This window comes from Telopea speciosissima, chromosome 5 (assembly GCF_018873765.1).
Source record: "Telopea speciosissima isolate NSW1024214 ecotype Mountain lineage chromosome 5, Tspe_v1, whole genome shotgun sequence".
Taxonomy (NCBI): Eukaryota; Viridiplantae; Streptophyta; class Magnoliopsida; order Proteales; family Proteaceae; genus Telopea; species Telopea speciosissima.
Genome location: NC_057920.1, coordinates 67,060,092 through 67,080,095, shown reverse-complemented (window position 1 = coordinate 67,080,095; position 20,004 = coordinate 67,060,092). Strand labels below are relative to the sequence as shown.

At 39.9% G+C, this 20,004-nt stretch overlaps 1 long non-coding RNA gene across 1 annotated transcript; it reads right to left on the bottom strand.

Moving 5' to 3' along the window:
* Window positions 1–4,694: 4,694 nt before the first annotated feature.
* LOC122662630 lies at window positions 4,695–19,176 on the bottom strand. Its single transcript, XR_006333065.1, has 3 exons — window positions 19,164–19,176; window positions 10,120–10,124; window positions 4,695–5,002 (listed from the first exon to the last, which is right to left on the bottom strand). It is a non-coding gene; the product is annotated as an uncharacterized LOC122662630 (long non-coding RNA).
* Window positions 19,177–20,004: the final 828 nt, after the last annotated feature.

Sequence of the window (20,004 nt, the reverse complement as noted above, 5' to 3'; positions counted from 1 at the left end):
GATGTAAATCGTATTGGGCCTGGGCCCAATAATGACCGCCCACACTAGGTGGGGCTGGTCGCGACCAGCATTAAGGAGGGGGGGGGGGTGGTCATTTAAGTGACCGACCCCTTCCTTGTCTATTTGGGAGACTCCCAGTGGGAGTCGACTGAGGTGGGTCGCCCCTAGGGGTTTGGCTATAAATAGATCTCTATAGCTCAAACCCTAGGAGATGAGAAATAAGGTATTCTGATTTATCTCCTCCTCTTCAAGTTCTGTGTTTTCATTGGGATTCCATTCTTGCCTAGGGTTTTGTGGTGTGGAGTTCTCTAGTGATAGAGAAGCCTGTAGAGATCGTGTACTACTCGTAACTACAAGCTGTGTTTGATCATCCCTTCCACTGCGTTTTCGTTCCGTTCAAGTAAGATCTAAACTCATGTGTTTAGTATTAATGGAATGCTTATAACCTAATAGTAGAAAATTTCCAAATTATAGGGATAGACAGTTTTGTTGTAGTGCATCTGCCTTTGCACGTACGTACCATTGTCTAACATAGCTTACATTTACTCCTATACCGTCTCACAAATAATTAATGCATCTATTTATAGAATCTTCAAATTAAAGAAAATATCAATTGTGAAATTAATTTCAAGGTTACTACTACCTATTCCTATCGCCACCTTGTAGTAGTTCATCTCCTATATATTTATGACTATTAGCAATCTTCTTCAACTCTCAGTCAGCTTTCGAGCTTGTTTACATTTCCTTTGACAATGGCCATCACTACATTTTCAGTCTATGAACTCTTCATCTTCTTATCTTTCTCCATTTTCATCCCCTTACCCTGCTTAACCATCAACACCACCACTGTTACAAATCCTAAACACCGTGGATTGACCGAAGATCTCATCCACCTTGACTCTCCACTTTCTCCGCTCTATAATCCTGATACCACTTTTTGGGACAAAGCTGAGAAGTTATATGAAACCTCAATTAGACGCTAAGCCTATATAACTTCCAAAAGAAGTGACAAATACAGAACTGATCTTAGTATTGATGATTTTGTGTACCTTGCCAAATTCACCATTGACGAACCAGCAGTTGATGTCTTCACCATCATCGATACCGGTAGCGATCTCTTATGGATCCAATGCAAACCTTGCACCCATTGCGAACCACAATCTATACCAATCTATGAACGCACCAAATCAACAACTTATGGCAACATAACCTGCGATTCTTGGGACTACAAATTTTTTTTTTTTTTTTTTTGGTCGAGGGACTACAAATTAGTTAAAGGTTCAAGTTGTGATACCCAAAATGTGTGTAATTACAGCATTCAATATGAGGATCGGAGTTACAGCTATGGATATCTTGCAACCGAGTCTCTATCATTCAAGAATATATTCCAAAGGAGAAGTCATGGGCACCGTTAAGAATATGGTTTTTGGTTGTGGTATTAACAACCATAATTCAGTTCTTGGCCCATTGAGTAGAGTACTAGGCCTTGCTGCAACTCCATTGTCACTGGTCACTTGATTACATCCCACAACACAACCAAAAATCTCATATTACTTGAACAACGCAAGTGATCCATCTTTTAAAGGTAATTTGATAATTGGCGAAGATTCACATATTAGTGGCTTCTCAACTCCATTTATATTCGATCATGGTTGTTACCAAGTCTTTCTTGTTGATATTAAATTAGGGTAAAAAAGTCTTGATATTCGTCAGAAGGTATTTGGTTCATCAGGGAATGTGATATTAGATAGTTGAACCACATTCACATTTCTACCAACCGGAAGCACATAATAAGATAGTAGATGCAATATCTCAAACAATCAAAAAATTTAAGGTTAGACAATTTGCAAGCACAAGAAAAAGGGAGTTATTTTACTCAGGAAGTATTGGAAAGGATTTAAATGGATTTCCAACTATGACCATTAATTTTCTAGAAAATGCCAAGTTGGTTTTAGAGAGATGGAATATTTTCATCCCAGAAGGAAATTCTGCATTTTGCTTGGCTTTCCTACCTACTAGTGGTCCCAATGAGAAAAGCGTTATTGCTAGCATGGCTCAACAGTTTTACAAATTTGGGTTTGACTTTGCTACATATCATGTGTCTATTATCCATTCTGTTTGCATTTACTAGTAAACATTGGCCTTCTAATTGGTTTTCCTTTTGCTTTTGTATTAATAAAAACAACATGAACAAGAGGCCTTGTCTGTTATGTGTGTGTGTCTTTTCTCTGTAACAGATGTCTTTTTTACTTTTGTAAAAGAATATCTGGCACTCGACCTTGTTCAGCTGTTCTATGCTGAAACTGGAAGAGAAAAAGAAGGAATAACATTTTCCCCCACAGGAACATTCAATATCTTCTGTCAAACAGAAGAAATTCTAAGCAATGAAAACTAAACCCCTTTTTCCCAATTTCATTAATAAAGAGAGAGTATTCTAACCTAATAAAGCTAATTCAGTCCCTGTGATCAATCACATATTTATAGAAACCATATCAAACATAAGATATAAAAGTTTAGTGAAGTGGTTCTCTGTCTGGGAGTATGGCACCATGGCCTATGCATGCCAACGCTCTTTGTGTCTATCTCTCTCCTTCTTCAGACAAAGGATAGAGATATCTTTTTATAGGGGGAAGAGAGATTAACTCATGGGAGCACTGGCGTAGGTCATACTCCTGGACAAAGTTCTTTTTCCCAAAAATTTATAAGTACAATGTAATGGTATGTACGAAACCAATGCAAGAGATTAAGACAAGGAAAAATAACAATAAGATGCTAAAGACACCGAAATTACGTGGTTCAGCACGATGACTTACATCCGTGGGACAATCACACACATCTTATTTTACTTACAACTCACACCCCTTACACTTCCCAACATTGAACAAGAGTCCCACTCTACAAGGAATCTCACACACAGTACAATTCTCACAAATATTCTCAAAAAAGGAAACACAAGCAATGATGTAAACACAAGAAAATTCCTACAAGTGATCACAAAACCCAAATATTCTCAAAAGAAAACACACAGAGCAATTCTCACAAATATTTTCGACAGCAAACACACATAAAAGATAAAATACACACAACAGAAATCCTACAAGTGACCAGAAAACCCAACTCCAGCACTGTATGCTCTACTTACTTGGTGCTTGTAAACGCACGATTTGACAGAGTACCTCTCCATAGAGCATTGTAAATGAACATGGTGCTGGCACAGAAAATTGGTCAATATTTCTCCGACTTTGAAAGGGAGAAGACATTCATCTATTCTTGAGAACAGCCAGGATTTTCGTTCCTTGTACTTCAACTTTGGCAGGTGAGAAATACTCTTTCTTTCTTCGTCTTCTTATTTTTTTCTTTTTTTTTTTAAATGATGCTGCTTCCTCGTAGATCATTGGATCAATGGTGCCTTGTCTCTACCCGAGGTAGAAGTAATATCACTAAATGCAAAAAGGTTGAAACATAGAATTAGTATGAAAAGCATCATATGGCTATATTTGATAGGATCAAAGAAGCAATTCCTGTGATGGAAGAATCATGGTAGTGGGAGAAAAACATAAATACTGGGCCTGTTGAAACCATAGGTAGAAAAGAGTTACAAGGTCCTCATTTTAGATGCAAAAAACAGGACGATATGTTTAAAGAATAGGAAATCATAAGGATAAAGATGCAAACCAGACTTACCTCATAAAAATCTCCGATGTCGAAGTGTCATACTCCTCGTCTGAATACTTCTCGTCGGAATTTGTCGAGTCCGTAATCTGTGGGCCTGCATAGGAACGGTGGTAAGAATGAGATAAAATTTAGGTGGGGAGAGGGAGAAGAGTATAGGTAAAAAGGGATGCAATCTAGGTGGATTTTGTAGTTTTCTGTCTGAGTGTGTGGCATGTGTTTATCTCTCTCCTCAAAAACAAAGGGGTAGGGGTGTTATTTCATATAGGGCGGAGAGAGACAGACTCATTGGGGGTGTTGGCTTAGGCCACTCTCTCCGATAAAGTTCTTTTTCACTAAAAATGAATGCTTCACAGAGAGGCTGTTTTCAGAGATTCGAACCCGTGACCACTTGATCACAATAGAGCAACGTAACCGTTGCACCAAGGTCCACCCTCGCTACAAGCTGACTATCAGTAACAATATATTTTATGTTTGACTTTTTTTTTTTGGGGGCAGAATTTATGTTTGACACAAAAAAAAAAAAAACAAAAAAAACAAAATACTTGCTGCCCTGGCAAATCAGGGCATAAGACTAATCGCTTGTTTTGTTTAAATTAAGAATTTTCTTTTCTATAGGCTTGTCAATTATATTCTTTCACCAATGCTAGTGTATTATTCTTTCACCAAAAAACTATAACTAAAAATAAATTATAATTCTAAACTACTTAAAAATGATAATGCAAATACGTAAGCAATATTTTAACACAAAATAAACGTAAAAATTGATTTAGGAATGACTCCCTATTGAGCTCAGCAGTGCTACTATTGGATCTGAGATTTACCTGTTGACTGTTCACTAGTTTCTGTTCCAGATATCAGTTGGTACCCAATCCAGCTTTCAGGAATCTTGCCTATTTTCTTGCTCCATTCGCCTTCTTTCTTTCGGTACTGTTCTTCAAGTGTTGCACATTCCGTAATAGTCAATGATTGAAGACTATCTGGTAGCTTTTCACCTTGAAAAAATTGGATTATCGGGCAAAGTGTAATTCTCAAATGCTTTAGATATATGAGGTTGTTGAACTTTGGAAGTTTGACCACATTTGGGCAGTCGATGATTGTAAGCTCACGAAGCGAAGGCATGCTAGATTTCTCTATTGGTGTCCACATATTCAAGCAAGGCATTCCATTGATTTCTAGCACTTCTAAACTTGGGAAAACACCCAACATATAAGGGTTTATCGCTTTCAAGCGATGCATTTCATGTATGTACAATGACTTGAGGGAAGGGAGTTTTCCAAGGTCTGGAAGATGGATGCAATTGCAGTTTCTTAGGTGGATAAATGTAAGTCTCTGAAATCTTTTTCCCCAATCCCAATTTGGAAACCTATCAGCGCCATACCTTGTTATCTTTAACTGTTCGATTAAGGGATGAGGCTCAATAAGATTAAATTCCATCTCACCTTCATTCTCTGGCAAACTCCATTGGAACTCCAGTTTGCGAATTTTAACCTCATCACCAAATCGAGCTCCCTTAGCCTGGTCTTCGGTAACATTCTCCATCTTTGTTATGCAAAGTGACCCTCTAAGCTTCTTCATGGATGTCAACTCTTCAATCTGACATCCTTCCTCTTTTCCCACAATGAATGTGGTCAGTGTACGTAGATTAGTTAACTCCCGCATTCTTGTAGGCATGGAAGTCAATTGATGCACCCCATCCAGATCGAGATACTGAAGATTACTCAGCTTATTCATTTCATTGGGCAACCCGACCAGGTCTAAGCAATCTCTAAGCTTCAATGTTTCTAGATCACACAACTCACTCACTGATTCTGGCAACTTTTTGATTCGGGTTCGGGAGACATCAAGGTATCGTAAATTTCTCAACTGGCAAACAGAGGTTGGCAACTCCTTGATTCCTGTAAAGCTCAAATCCAAAACTCGTAAGAATCTCAATTTCTCAAACAAATTGTGAGAAGTGTACTTTATCATAGGCCTTCCACACTCATTCTGAAATTTAAGTGTGCGTAACAATGCTGCTCCTTCAATCCTGCTTTCAAATTTTTCCGTATCAAAGTCGCCAATTTTGTCACCAACAAGAAACAACACGGAATGCAAAGTCAGTGGAGGTATCTTCTCATTTGATTCACCTTCCTCCATTACAGCATATTCATTAGCATATTCATTTTCACAGCATTGTTCTACTAACTCGTAGACATCCTCATGAAATCTATATGTTGACTCAAAACTTTCACAAACAATATAGGGCTGAAAAATTGAAAATTCGTGAAGTATTTTGAAATAAAATTGACCTGTCTCCACGAGTTGTTCTTTATTTCCCGTCTTTACAACAAAGCCGACGGCAATCCATAACTGGATCAATGTGTCCTGCTCAAATTCATGATCTCCAAATAGAACGCAAGTGTAGACAACACATCTCTTTAGGAGTTGAGGTAGATTGAGAAAGCTTTTACATACCACTGAGATATTAGCAACTTCAGAAGTTGATCCTTCATTAACCGTGGTGTCCATGGTTGACGCTTGTTCTTTTCCAGGCTTGGACTGTACAGTCTCATCATAAGTATGAACAGGAACAAGTAGGTCCTTATGTGGTCGCCTTGCCATTTCAGGTTCACCCATTTGGGCCATTTCTTCAGAAGATTTAAATCTTAAAATTATTTCTATAGATTCCAATTGCAAGGTGATTTTCTCTAGTTCATCTGAATTATCATTGATTAAGTTTATGACCTCAAGCGCCTCATCTATTTCATGACCTTGCAGTGGTAGTTGACTCCAAGGTACTATTGATTCCGAAACACATGAAGCAATGCGCTTCAATATATACCACAGCCCTTCAAATACAGGTTGATGTTCAAGAAACTTCTTCTGTTCTACTGGTTCTCTCAATTTCTGAAGCTCTGCATCTCCCAACATGGTCAGGGACATCTTTAACCTCTGCAACACCGTTAAAAGTGGGGAAGAAATGAGGGTGATATCTCCAAGCCCCATTTTTGCAGGATCTCCTAGTACATGCCTGATCTTTCTAAATATATGATAATCCAATTGCTTGAGTAGAAAATCTGGTGAATATTTACCTGCCAATTTCAAGTAGGATTGATGAGATGTGCATTTCCAATGAGTGCTACCATGATTTGTAAATTTAAGATTAATAAAAGGTTGGAACAGCAAACATGAAAGATTTATAGCAACACTAGATATATTCTTACGGAATATATCCAAGTGCAAAATTGAGTTTAGAGGCTAATTTGGAAAAATCTTCTTCTTCCTTTTCTTAGGATTGATATGAAAGGAAATGAGGTTTAAAGTCACCACCGATTGTAAAGATTTCTGTGCAAACATCCTTTCTGTGAGCATAGGATACAAAATAAAAAAGTACAGAAGCTCTTTAAGGTTAGTCACTTCATAATCAATCATATATATCATAGCTAGTTTTATAATTTTTAATGTTTCACTCAACTTAAATATTTTATATTGTTTTTTTGTATATTCCAAAATATTTCATTATGAAATTAGATAAAATTACTGAAGCACCAAAATATTTCATGTGGGAGAAAATAACAAGAACAGGGATGGTGGCAATAGAATGATCGTTGTGCAAGCCCTAGCACAACAAATTAACAACTTAAAATTTGTTCCGCAGGTGGGAGTATGGGACCATCTGTCTGTCATCCAACCATCTGTCGAATTCCAAGCTTAATGGAATATACCTTTGTGGCAAAACAATACTTTTAAAAATGATTATAAAGTCAACAAGAACTAAAACAATTTTACAATTGAAAATACAAAGAAAAAAGTCTATCACTATATAGGACCACATGCTTGAATTGAACCACCAAACTTGAGATATGACCAATACAAGAGGCTTTCTAGCTAGCCAATGAATTATAGTGAATCAGCCATGCCGTAGCTGAGTTTTTTAAAACCCCATCCCAACCTTAGGTCGTCTTTGTTGTGGATACATCTCCACGTGTTGGTGTTGCCAGCTCAGCAATGATTACATAGTTGGTTCACCTAGTTTTCCACTTGATCTAGGATTGATGTGTATGTGTAACCGTATGTCTTAGTATATATGCCAATGTATTTCTAATGATAATTAATGAGAATAGAAGAACCACATGATTCATTATTCACATGGAATCACGAGCCTGTCACTCTCACAAGTCAGCTTTTCATTTCCGGTTTCTGGTTTCTGGCTTTTCATTTCTGGTTTCTTGATTTCTTTTCGTTTTCTATGGCGACCTCTGGTTCTTCTTCTATCTCTCACTCTTCCTCTTCTATGGCAATTCACTCACCCAATGTCACGTCTCAGCTGCCATTGAAACTCAATTCCTCAAACTACATGTTGTGGAGGACTCAATTTCTTCCTCTTCTTTGCGGTTATGATCTTTTAGGGTTCATTGATGGTTCTTTTCCTCATCCGGCGTCTAATGATCTTGATGCGGCGGCGCTATGGGTGCGTCAAGACCAGTTAATCCTTAGCTGGCTGATCTCTTCGTTGTCTGAAACACCGATCTCTCATGTTGTTGGTGCGACAACCTCACTTGAGGCCTGGAATACTCTCGCTTGCATTTTTGCTCCTTCTCGCACGAGGATTATGGATATGAAGGATCATTTGTTTTGACTTCAGTGCGGCAGTGATTCCATCACAGATTATCTTCTTTCTGTTTGCACAATGCTGATACTTTAGCTGCTATTGACCAGCCGATTAGTGATGAGGATCTGTTTCATGCGGTGCTTCGTGGTCTTGGACCTGACTACCGCGATTTTGCAACTTTAGTTTGTCTCCGTGCAACTCCGGTGGCCTATGTTGAGCTGTCTGTCCTTCTTCTCAGTCATGAGAATTTCCTTCGCTCTACTGCAGACATAGCTTCTGGTTCGATCTCCACTGCTAATGTGGCCTCTACTTCTGGTTCGTTTGGCTGCTCTATTGGTGCCTCTGCTTCTGATTCCGGCGCTACGTGCTCCTTTACTCGTGGAGGATTTCGTTCAAACTATCGTGATGGTAATCGATTTCGTGGTGGGGGTCGTTGGTCCAGTCGCCAACCTGAATCTTATGGTTGGCGCGATGCTTCCTCTGGTTTATAGACTGGTGTTCGCAAGTATGACTGTCAGTCCAGCTCTCCCCCTGGTTATTATGGTCAATCTGGTCGTTCTGATGCTCAGAATCGTCCCTATCCTTCGCCGATGACGCAGCCCTCCTCTTCAGGATTGCTTTGCCAATACTCAAGCCAGTCATCAGGCATCCCATTGCCTGCAACGCTTCAACCATGCTTTTGTTGGTAATTGCTTCACTTCCTCATTCTCTGTCACCTCTAATGTTTCTTCTAAATGGCTTCTGGATACAGGCTCTAACAATCACATTACTGCAAACATTAAAAACCTTGCAATTAGTTCTCCATACTCTGGCTCGGATCACATTATCATAGCTAATGGACATCCACTTTCAATTTCTCATTCTGGATCTGCTAACATTCTCACTAGTGGTCATGTTTTTCATTTTAGTAATGTTTAGTTGTTCCTAATATCAAGAGGAATCCACTTTCTATTCTGTACCTTCTGTGGATCATTTTTCCTATTATGTTGTTTTCGTGGATGATTTTAGCAAGTATGCGTGGTTATATCCCATGTCTCGCAAATCAGATGTTCTTTCAATTTTTCAACGTTTTAAGACACTGGTTGAAAATTATTTTTCTTGTACCGTTAAGTGTCTTCAAACCACTAGAGGTGGTGAATTTTAGTCTCCTGATTCTTTCCTTCAACTTCATGGTATTTTGCGTCGCATTTCATGCCCCCATTCCCAGGAACAGAACGGTGTTGTGGAATGCAAACACCGGCATATTGTTGAAACAGGATTAACTCTTTTGTCGCATGCTAATCTACCTCTTGCTTATTGGAGCTATGCCTTTCTTACCTCTGTCTATCTTTACAATCGCATGCCATCACCATTGATTGGTCAGCAATGTCCTCTGCAATGGTTGTTTAAGACTGATCCAGATTACTCTTTTCTAAAGACATTTGGCTGTGTTTGTTTTCCTTGGCTTTGGCTTTGGCTTTATATTCGACACAAACTTGAAGCCCGTTCCAAGCCGTGTGTTTTTCTTGGCTACTCTTTATCTCACAAGGGCTATAAATGCCTTGATCTCACCACCAAGCATCTATACATTGCGTGGCATGTTATTTTTTATGAGGATCAATTTCCCTTCTCCACCACTCCTTGGTCCCCTACTTCTGATATGTTTGATCTGTGGTTTGCCTCGCCAGCCCCTATTTTGTTGCCCTGTTCTATGAGACCCACAGTGGTGGCGTTCCATTACCACAGTCCACTCCAAGACCCACTGCCCAGCCCACTCCATGCCTCACTGCTGGCGTGAATTCCTCTTCCCCATTGGCTATTTCACCAAGGTCCATTGCCCAGCCCACTGGTGTCATGCTCCCAGGGCCCACTACTGGTCCTTTATCATTAGCACCACCTGGCCCAGCTCCACACCCTATGCAAACACATGCCCGCCGGTTCTCTTTGGCCTGTACAGAGGTTCAATTTGGTTGTTGAATCTAACCTTGATTCTACGAAACCTGCGTATTATACCCAAGCTATACGTTCTCAAGACTGGCGCAAGGCCATGCAAGATGAATTTGATGCATTGTTACGTAATGGTACGTAGGCATTGGTTCCATCTCATGCAGGTCAAAATGTTGTGTTGTGTAAGTGGGTCTTTAAAATTAAAAAGAAGGCTGATGGTTCCATTGAGCGCTACAAAGCGTGTTTGGTTGCTAAGGGATTTCAGTACCTTTCAGGGCTGAACTATACGGACACTTTTAGTCTTGTCATTCGCTCCACTACAATTAGATTGATCTTTGCCCTAGAGGTTACATATAATTGGCCTTTTCCTAGCGGTTACATATAATTGGCCCCTACGGCAATTTGACGTCCAAAGTGCCTTTTTACATGGTCACTTAACTGAGACAGTTCACATGCAACAACCCCCGGGTTTTGAGGATCCAGCCAACCCTTTACATGTGTATTGCTTACAAAAATCCTTGTATGGGGTTAAACAAGCCTTGCGCACTTGATTCACTCGCCTAAGTGGTGCTCTGTTATCCTACGGTTTTAAGGCTTCAAAGACCGACACCTCACTTTTCATCTACCAGTCCAATGATACGGTTCTTTACGTGTTAGTATATGTTGACGATTTACTTCTTACTGGGAATGATCCGACGGCTATGAGTTCCTTGGTTAAGCATCTCTTTGGTGAGTTTGCCTTAAAGGATTTGGGACAGCTCCATTATTTCTTGGGAATGGAAATCACACGATCACCTACAGACTTCTTTATTAACCAACAGAAATATGTTACAGATCTACTTGCTTCCATCGATATGGCCACTGCCAAACCCGTGAGCTCCCCTGTGGCTCAGGTTTTTCTCTTACATCAGGCATGCCTTTGGATGATGGAACCGAGTATCGTTAAGTGGTGGGTGCCCTACAATATCTGACCATTACTTGACCTAATTTGAGTTTTGCGGTTGGTCGAGTGGCCCAATTTATGCACTCCCCTACTGATGTCCATTGGACCACGGTGAAGCATATTTTACACTACATCAAACACACTCCTTCCGATGGGTTGTTCTTTTGTCCCCAGTCGACTATCTCTCTTGTTGCCTACTCAGATGCAGATTGGCGGGTTGCCCCCTCGATCAGAAATCCACCACTGGATATTGTGTGTTTGTTCGCTCTCACTTGATTTCGTGGTCCTCTCACAAGCAAAAAATGTTTTCTCTTTCATCCACCGAGGCAGAGTATTATGTTTTTGTTGCAGTTGCAATAAAGTTGGTTTGGTTACGGTCACTCTTTTGGGAGCTCGGAGTTTTGCTTCTCTCAGCACCTGTTGTGTGGTATGATAATGTTGGGGCTACCTATCTTACGACAAACCTTTTATTTTCACGCACAAAACACATTGAAATTTATTTTCACTTTGTACGGGACATGGTGGCTTCGAAAACAGTGGATCAGTTGGTTGATATTCTCACCAAAGGTTTATCTCATCAACGTTTCTCTCTTCTCAAGACCAAGCTCACGGTGGTACCCCCGTTGTTCTTACGACGCGTGTTGTGGATACATCACGTTTTTGTGTTGCCAGCTTAGCAACAGTTATGTAGTTGGTTCACCTAGTTGTCCACTTGATCTAGGATTGATGTGTATGTGTAATCGTATGTCTTAGTATATATACCAATGTACTTCTAATGATAATTAATGTGAATAGAAGAACCACATGATTCATTATTCACACTCTTAGCTCAGCCTCAAGCTCATCCCACTCGCGGTCTGGCTGGGATATCTTAGTCCAAGCCTAGCTTTGCCGTGATTCAACCCAACCATGTCAGTTCTGAAAAGCTCAAGGTCTGACCGGGCCTGACTAACCATGGTTACTCCCTATTTTCCCATTTCAAGGCTGGGGCCTAGTGCCCTGTTTTTGCCATTAAATGTCCTAGTCTAAAAAAAATGAAGGGGGGAGGGGAATGGAACATCACCAAAACTCGATCATCATAAACTATATTGTAAAAAAAAAAAATTTTAAATCTACATGTGTAAAATCCTCTATAGACACTGAATTTTGTCACCCCCCTGGCGATGATGACAGTAGGACACGGACAAACATCGGTATCTCTCTCAAGAAGAACTCTTGTCCCTACATCTAAACCAAATCACCCTAACATCCCTAAAAAGACTTATAAGACCCTTTTACCAAATGCTGAAGGAGGTACTGCTCACCTTCCCCAACCACGGCGGTCCCGCTAGAGAAGAAAGCCCCTGAAAAGAAAGCTCACAGGCCCAGACAGGACCCTAATACTAGAGGAGCCCATTTAAGGCCCAAAATCAAGGAAAATTGGCACTGTGCCCCCACGGCGCCGTGGACACTCCCACGGAACCGTGGGGATCCACCACAACACCACTGTACTTTTTCCACGTCGCCGCAAAGAGGTGTGACATCAGTCTGCTGACGTCATCCACGACACCGTGGAAAAGTCCCCCACGGCGCCGTGGAGGACTTATTTGGCGCAGCTTGTGGGACACTCCCCCCTATAAATAGGAGGGTCCCCCTCCCTTGTTTGAGAAAGAGTTTTTAGGGCAGAGAGACCCTCCCAGCTCATTTTTTACCCTTTTTTCCCTTGATTCTCTCCCTTTTGAGCGTCTGTTGGAGCGAGACTCCAAAGGTATGGGTAGATCCTTCGATTACCCACTCGAGTAAAGAGCGGTTTTTATCCTGCAACTTCGTTATCCCATCAATGTACGGATAACGAAAAACCCCCTTTACAGCCATTATTCTGTCTGTATACAGATAATGAGAATCCCTTCTATAGCCGTTACTCTACCCGAAGTCTGAGTAACGAAACCCATCTCGTATAGTCCTTACTCTGTTCGACAAGAGAGAGGCAAGCCGATTGTCCGTCTCCACCTGAGCCGTGGGACATCACATATTTCGTACTTGGTGCATTTTCACTATTTTCTTGTATTTCTTGACAGGTATCTGTCTCTTTCCTTCTTATTATTGTTGGCATAATGTAGGCAATTAAAGTAATTCGCTTTAGTGTACATAGTAAATGATTTTTCTTTCTTTATCATGATTAGTACATTATAACTTAGCTTTGCATGTTAGTATAGGATATATTATTAAGGGAGAATATTCGAAACCATGCACCTAGTAGAAAGACCCGTTTGTCTGGACGAGGTGGGTGCCTAACACCTTCCCACTCTGTAACCTGACTACTTACCCTGAATCTCTGACCAGACCATATAAAATCACGTAGCCCTTTCCGCTATTCCCGGAAGGGGCTACACCCATTGGGTCCTAGGCCCTAATCCTAGGAGTCGATGAATCTTTGTCACCAAGAGACTAAGGAATCCTCGTCCCGAGGACCACGGTACTTACATCCTCAAAGAAACAATCCCATTATTTTAGAAGCACAAAGATTAAACAGAGACACCCCTCAAAGTTCTAACTGAACATAACGGAATTTGAAGCATTAATCCCAAAACACAACGTTGACAACATTCTTGGTCTCCCCAATATTTCATGTCGTAAAACAGATTATACTAAATTCTGATATGAATTCTAGGCCTTTGGCACAACAATGTTGTACTAAATTCTAGTATGAATTTTTGGCTTTTAGCACAATAATCAGTCTTACTAAAAAATTTTAAGATAAATAATTTGGTTGAATACAGAGACCTGAGGTAAAATATATCCATTTAGTATATGAAGAGAGTTGAGTCAGCAAACTCAGTGGTTTATTACAACAATTCTAATATAAAATAGAAAGCCTTATCAAATTTACTTTTCTTTTTTTGGTAATTTTATCAAATTTACTTTTCACTTCCCAATTAAAGTTGCTGGCATATTAAATTTCATTGGTAACAAATTATGAGCCCACTGTCTGCTTAATTATTGCACATTGTCAATGCACTGTGTGACTTATATTGGTGAAAGCTACAACTTGGAGCAGTGTGTGATGTAGACAAACTCAACCAGTTGACATAATTCTACCTATGAGAATTGATGTCTGATCATAAGCATCAAACCACCTAACATTTAAGAGTTCTGATTTACCCTTGGGACTTTTCAAGCAAAATAACTTTTGGGATCTTTTTAAGAGTACATGTCATGCAAATAATGAGCATGGCTTGTTAACAGAAACGCAGCAAACATGTTACTTGTGCTCATGCAGTGGCCCATAGTTTCATGGATCCGGCCTTTTTTATAAATCCTCTTTGCATACCAACTTATTTTATTCTCTTTAGACAGGTAATTTTTTTCCCCCGAATATTATCTAGGACCCGGGGAAGCCCCTAGAATTTTATTAGAAAAAAACTCATTCAAACAAGATACAAGGGGGGGGACATAACCCGCCTTACCCCAGCCCAAAGATACAGAAGCAATGCTCTCATAAAACTCCAAAAGAAACCTAACCCAAAACCCAATAAACAAAGCAGAAACTAGAAATGAAAAATTGGTAGACTAGACTTGTCCTCTCTAACAATGCGAGAGTGGTCAGGAGCTCTCCATTCACCTGGAAGATATTATTACATTTAGATTCACAGGCCCAGTTAGCAAGAAAGTCAGCCGCACGATTACTCTCTCTGTAGGAGAAATATACATTCGCTGCCAGACGATCAATCAACTCAATGACTTCATCGTACCAATACCAGCATTTCCAAACCTAGCAGGTTCTCGTATAAATAAGCCGCACGATGGTTTTTGAATCTGAACTAACATGGCATCTTTTGTGGCCCATGTTAGCACACAAACGAAGGCCATCTAAGAGAACCCTCAACTCAGCTTCGGTATTGGAGCACTGACCATAAAAATTGGCAAAAGCCAAAATCAAGTTATCAGCCTAGTTACGGATAATCCCACCCCCTCCACTCAACCCCGGATTTGCTTTGCTAGCTCCATCAATAATTTTAACCCCATTGAAATATGGGCACAAATAAATCAGGTGAGGAACCCTAAACTTGAATGAGGGGGGCTTGATTTTAAGAACCTATAAGACCAACTCATCCTGCATGCTTTTGACTGTGGCAGAGATGGATGGAAGTGGAACCTCACGAATCCACAGAAGGATTTTCCCAATAATCATATTCACCGAGCGCACCCCATTATCATGCTGTCGATTATTCCTTTCCTTCCAAAGCTCCCATATGCTAATGGAAGGAACAATCCCGATAATAAAATTTAAAACATTATTGAAAGAACCCTTTCACTGCCAAAAAATAACTCTGGTTTCCACCTCTTGTGTGTGAATAATTTGGATATCAAACAAACTACCAAAAAGTTCCATACCTTAGCAGCCGTGACCCCACTGATGTTTACAACAACAACATTTGGAGGCCAGCGGAACCCCTGCATGCATAACCGAGTCATCTATGGTGATACTACCATTGAGGACCTGCCAAGAGAAGAAGCCGATCTTGGAGGGCACCGTCCCATTCCAGATCCATCTCGCATAAGAACAGTAGGATGAGCTCTACGAATCGAGTTCCAAGCAGACTTGAGAGAAAAACGTCCGTCGCTTATTGGGGACCAAGCAAAATGATCCCCTCTTGTGGAGAGTTGGACGTTACTGTTGATAATTCTTTTATGGACCTAAGCATTATTGATTCTATCCATCACCGTCTGATCCCAACTCCCATCCACTTGCAAAACATCCTTAACTCTCAAGTTTAAGTTTACATGAACGACCCCATCAACAAAGTCAATCAAGGGGCCCTCACCACTCCAGTTATCAAGCCAGAACAAGACATTGCCCTGCCCCAGTAACCATATGGAATTTCCAATTAAAGTATCCCTTAGGGCCAGAGATGCTTTCCAAGTTTTATAACCAGGTACAGACTGTTGCGCCAAAGAAACATGTTCACCTTTCAAAAATTTGGCCTTGAAGAAACAACTCCATATAGAAGATTCATATAATGCACGCCAAAGACCTTTGAGTCTCATTGCCAAATTAACCTCCAATAAAGGTCGAATTTCCAAACCCCCTTCCTTTAGAGGCCTGCAAACTTTATCCCAACTAACCCAGTGTCATTTGTTTCCAAACTCCGATTCACCCTAAAGAAAGTTAGAGTAAATAGAGTTAAAGCGCCACATAATTGTTCTAGGAATATCCCAACAAGCAAGAATATGAACTGGAGTAGATGACAAAACATGCTTTAAAAGACTCAACCTACCTCCCGCTGTTAACAGCTTCCCTTTCCATCCTGCTACTTTCTTCCTGACCCTAGCCAGGATATCCTCAAAGTAAGTAACCTTTAGCCTCCCTGTGTACAAAGGCGCTCCCTGTCTTTCAAAACTTGTAATGTCTTTCCCCTCCTACAAAGACGATTAGGGGTTTTACGGCTCACAACCAAGCAACTCTTATTACGATTAACTAGTTGCCCAAAATAAGCTTCATAACGCGAGATAAAACCCATGATTTGCTTTAGGGAAGACTTACTCCCCTTTGAAAAAATAATGTTATCGTCAGCAAAGAGGCTGTGAGAAATACATGGGCATCCTCGAGGAAGATGAAAGAAGCTTGCTCGACCTTCAGCGAAAAGACAAAGTAAACAATTACACACAAGACACAGAATTTAATTTCGTTCGTCATAAATGTCTACCTCCATCTGAGAGAACCATAGATTTACCACTAAACTTAAAAGGCTTTCTATACCACTTTCCACCTCTCTAATGTGTCTTGTTGTGTAAGAAAGAATGAGAAGTGAGATTTGAGATTTTCGAGTTAGGGCTTTGATGCAGGAAAAATATGGTGGACCCCCTGATGAGGACATCAACCCTGTTGATGCGGATTTTCTAGTTCTTTTGATTCAATAAACTAGCCTCAACGTGGGCCACCATTCAGTCAGCTAGATTGTTGTTACTATTCACATGAACAGTACCTTAGGGTCCAATATTGACAGCTGGCTTTGAAGAGATGCTGCCAATAGTTGTTACAATATTAGATAAGCAGCAAGTTATTTCCTTTGTTTGGATTATTGTTAAGCAAATTCTAGTTTCATTTTTTGTTTCTTTTATTTGTTAAACCAAAAATTCAGTGTGTTAGTTAGTTCCTAGTTTGCCTCTTTCTTGGTTAGCAAGTTAGGAAGATAAATTCGATGTCCTATTTCAGTTAGAAGTTTCCTATTTTAGAATTTTCTTTTGTAATCAGTGTAAAGGCTATTTAGATAACCTCCATTGATTGTAAAGAAGTATTGAATGAAGAATGAATTGAAGTTTGAGTTTTTGTGTGTGTGCCCTCCTCTTCCCCTTCCCTTCTTCTTCTTCTTCTTCTCCACGGTTTCTTCTCTTTCCCCCTGCAACTCTGATTTCTTCTAGCTTCTTTTTTCTCCTTTCCAGTCCCCCATCATTTGGTATCAAAGCCAAACCCTAGATCTTTATTCAGTCCCTTATCTCTGTTCCATCTCCCCACACCCCCTCCCTAAGAATCTGAAACCTCTCATTGTAACCTTTGAGAACCACCAACACTCTTAAATGAGTCTTTCATATACCCAAATGAGTCTTGGACAGTGGGCCAGGATACTTCAACAAAATGAAGAAACCATAAGAGCGCTTTAAACAAACCATGAATGTTGAAGGCTGAGTTAAAACCCCACGATCAAAATTCAATCCAGGCAATGTCGTTAGCAAATGAACATCAAGAAATCGTGATTGTTGGTCGCTTAGTTGATCATTTGATTATGTGCTTCCCTATATTTACTTCAACCAAGAATTTTGGTTTCATGTATTTTATACAAGTTGAACATTGATAGTTGGTGTTGATCATACGATTTTGATTCTATCGTTCGATAAAACTCGTGGATGAGTTTTTATGAACTCCGAGGGAATTGATGCAGGAAAAATATGGTGGACCCCTGATGAGGATATCAGCCCAGTTGATGCGAATTTTCTAGTTCTTTTGGATCAATAAACAAGCCCCAACGTGAGCCATCATTCTGCCAACCAGATTGCTGATACTGTTCATGTAGGCGTTGTTTACGTGAACAGTACCTTGGGGTCCAATATTGACAACTAGCTTTGAAAAGAAGCTATCAATAATTGTTAGGATATTAGATATTAGTTTCTATTTACTTGTTTTCTTAGGCAACAAGTTATTTCCTTTGTTTGAATTATTGTTAAGCAGATTCTAGTTTCCTTTTTAGTTTCTTTTATTTGCTAGACAAAAGATTGAGTTTGTTAGTTAGATCCTAGTTTGCTCCTTTATTGGTTAGCAAGTTAGGAAGATAAATTAGAAGTCTTATTTCAGTTGAAGTTTCCTATTTTAGAATTTTCTTTTGAAATCAGTGTAAGGCTATTTAGATAGCCTCTATCGATTGTAAAGAATTATTGAATGAAAAATGAATTGAAGTCTGAGTTTGTTTATGTGTGTGTGTGTGTGTGTGTGCCCTCCTCTTCCCCCTCCCCTTCTTCTTCTCCACAGTTTCTTCTCTTTCCTCCCGCAAGTCTGATTTCTTCCAAGCTTCTCTTTTCTCCTTTCCGGTCCCCCATCATTTGGTATCAAAGCCAAACTTTGGGTCGTTATTCAATCCCCTATCTATGTTCCATCTCTCCACACCCCCCAGAATCTGAAACCTATCATTGTAACTTTTGAGAACCCCCAACACTCATAAATGAGTCTTTTATGTACCCAAATGAGTTCTAGACAGTGGGCCAGGATACTTCAACAAAATGAAGAAACCATAGGAGCCTTTCAAGCAAACTATGAATTGTTGAAGGCTGAGTTATAACTCCATGATCAGAATTCAATCTAGGCAATGTCGTTGGCAAATGAACATCAAGAAATCATGATTGTTGGTCGTTTAGTTGATCTATTTGATTATGTGCTTCCCCATGGTTATTTCAACCAAGAATTTCAGTTCGTGTATGTTATACAATTTGAACGTGGACTGATAGTTGGTATCGATCACACGATTTTGATTCTATCGTTCTACAAAACTCGTGGACGAGTTTTTCTGAACTCCAGGAGAATTGATGCAGGCAAAATATGGTAGACCCCCCTGATGAGGACATCGGTGATGCAGGAAAAATATGGTGGACAACCCCCCCATGAGGACATCAGCCCAATTGATCCGGATTTTTTGGTTCTTTTGGTTCAATAAACCACCCCCAACGTGGGCCACCATTCAGCCAGCCAGATTGTTGTTATTGTTCACGCAGGCACTAATCACGTGAATAGTACCTTAGGGTTCAATATTGACAATTGGCTTTGAAGAGATGTAACCAATAGTTGTTAGGATATTAGATATTAGTTTCTATTTACTTGTTTTCTTAGGCAACAAGTTATTTCCTTTGTTTGGATTATTGTTAAGCAGATTCTAGTTTCCTTATTTGTTTCTTTTATTTGTTAGACAAAAGATTGAGTTTTAGCAAGTTAGGAAGATAAATTAGAAGACTTATTTTAGTTCGAAGTTTCCTATTTTAGAATTTCATTTTGTAATCATTGTGAGGCTATTTCGACAACCTCCATTGATTGTAAAGAATTATTGAATGAAGAACGAATTGAAGTTTGAGTTTGTGTGTGTGCCCTCCTCTCCCCCCCCCCCCCACCTCTTTTTCTTCTCCACGGTTTCTTCTCTTTCCCCCTTGCAACTTTGATTTCTTCCAAGCTTCTCTTTTCTCCTTTCCGGTCTCCCATCAGGTTTTCTGGGGAGAGTTTTAGGTGTGACCTTTTGGTGTTCTTGAGAGATCTCCATTGCATTTTCTTCCATTACATAGTGAATCATCTTCAGCTTCACCCATGTATGTAGCACATCACATTGGTGTGTGAACCACGTTAAATCTCTTT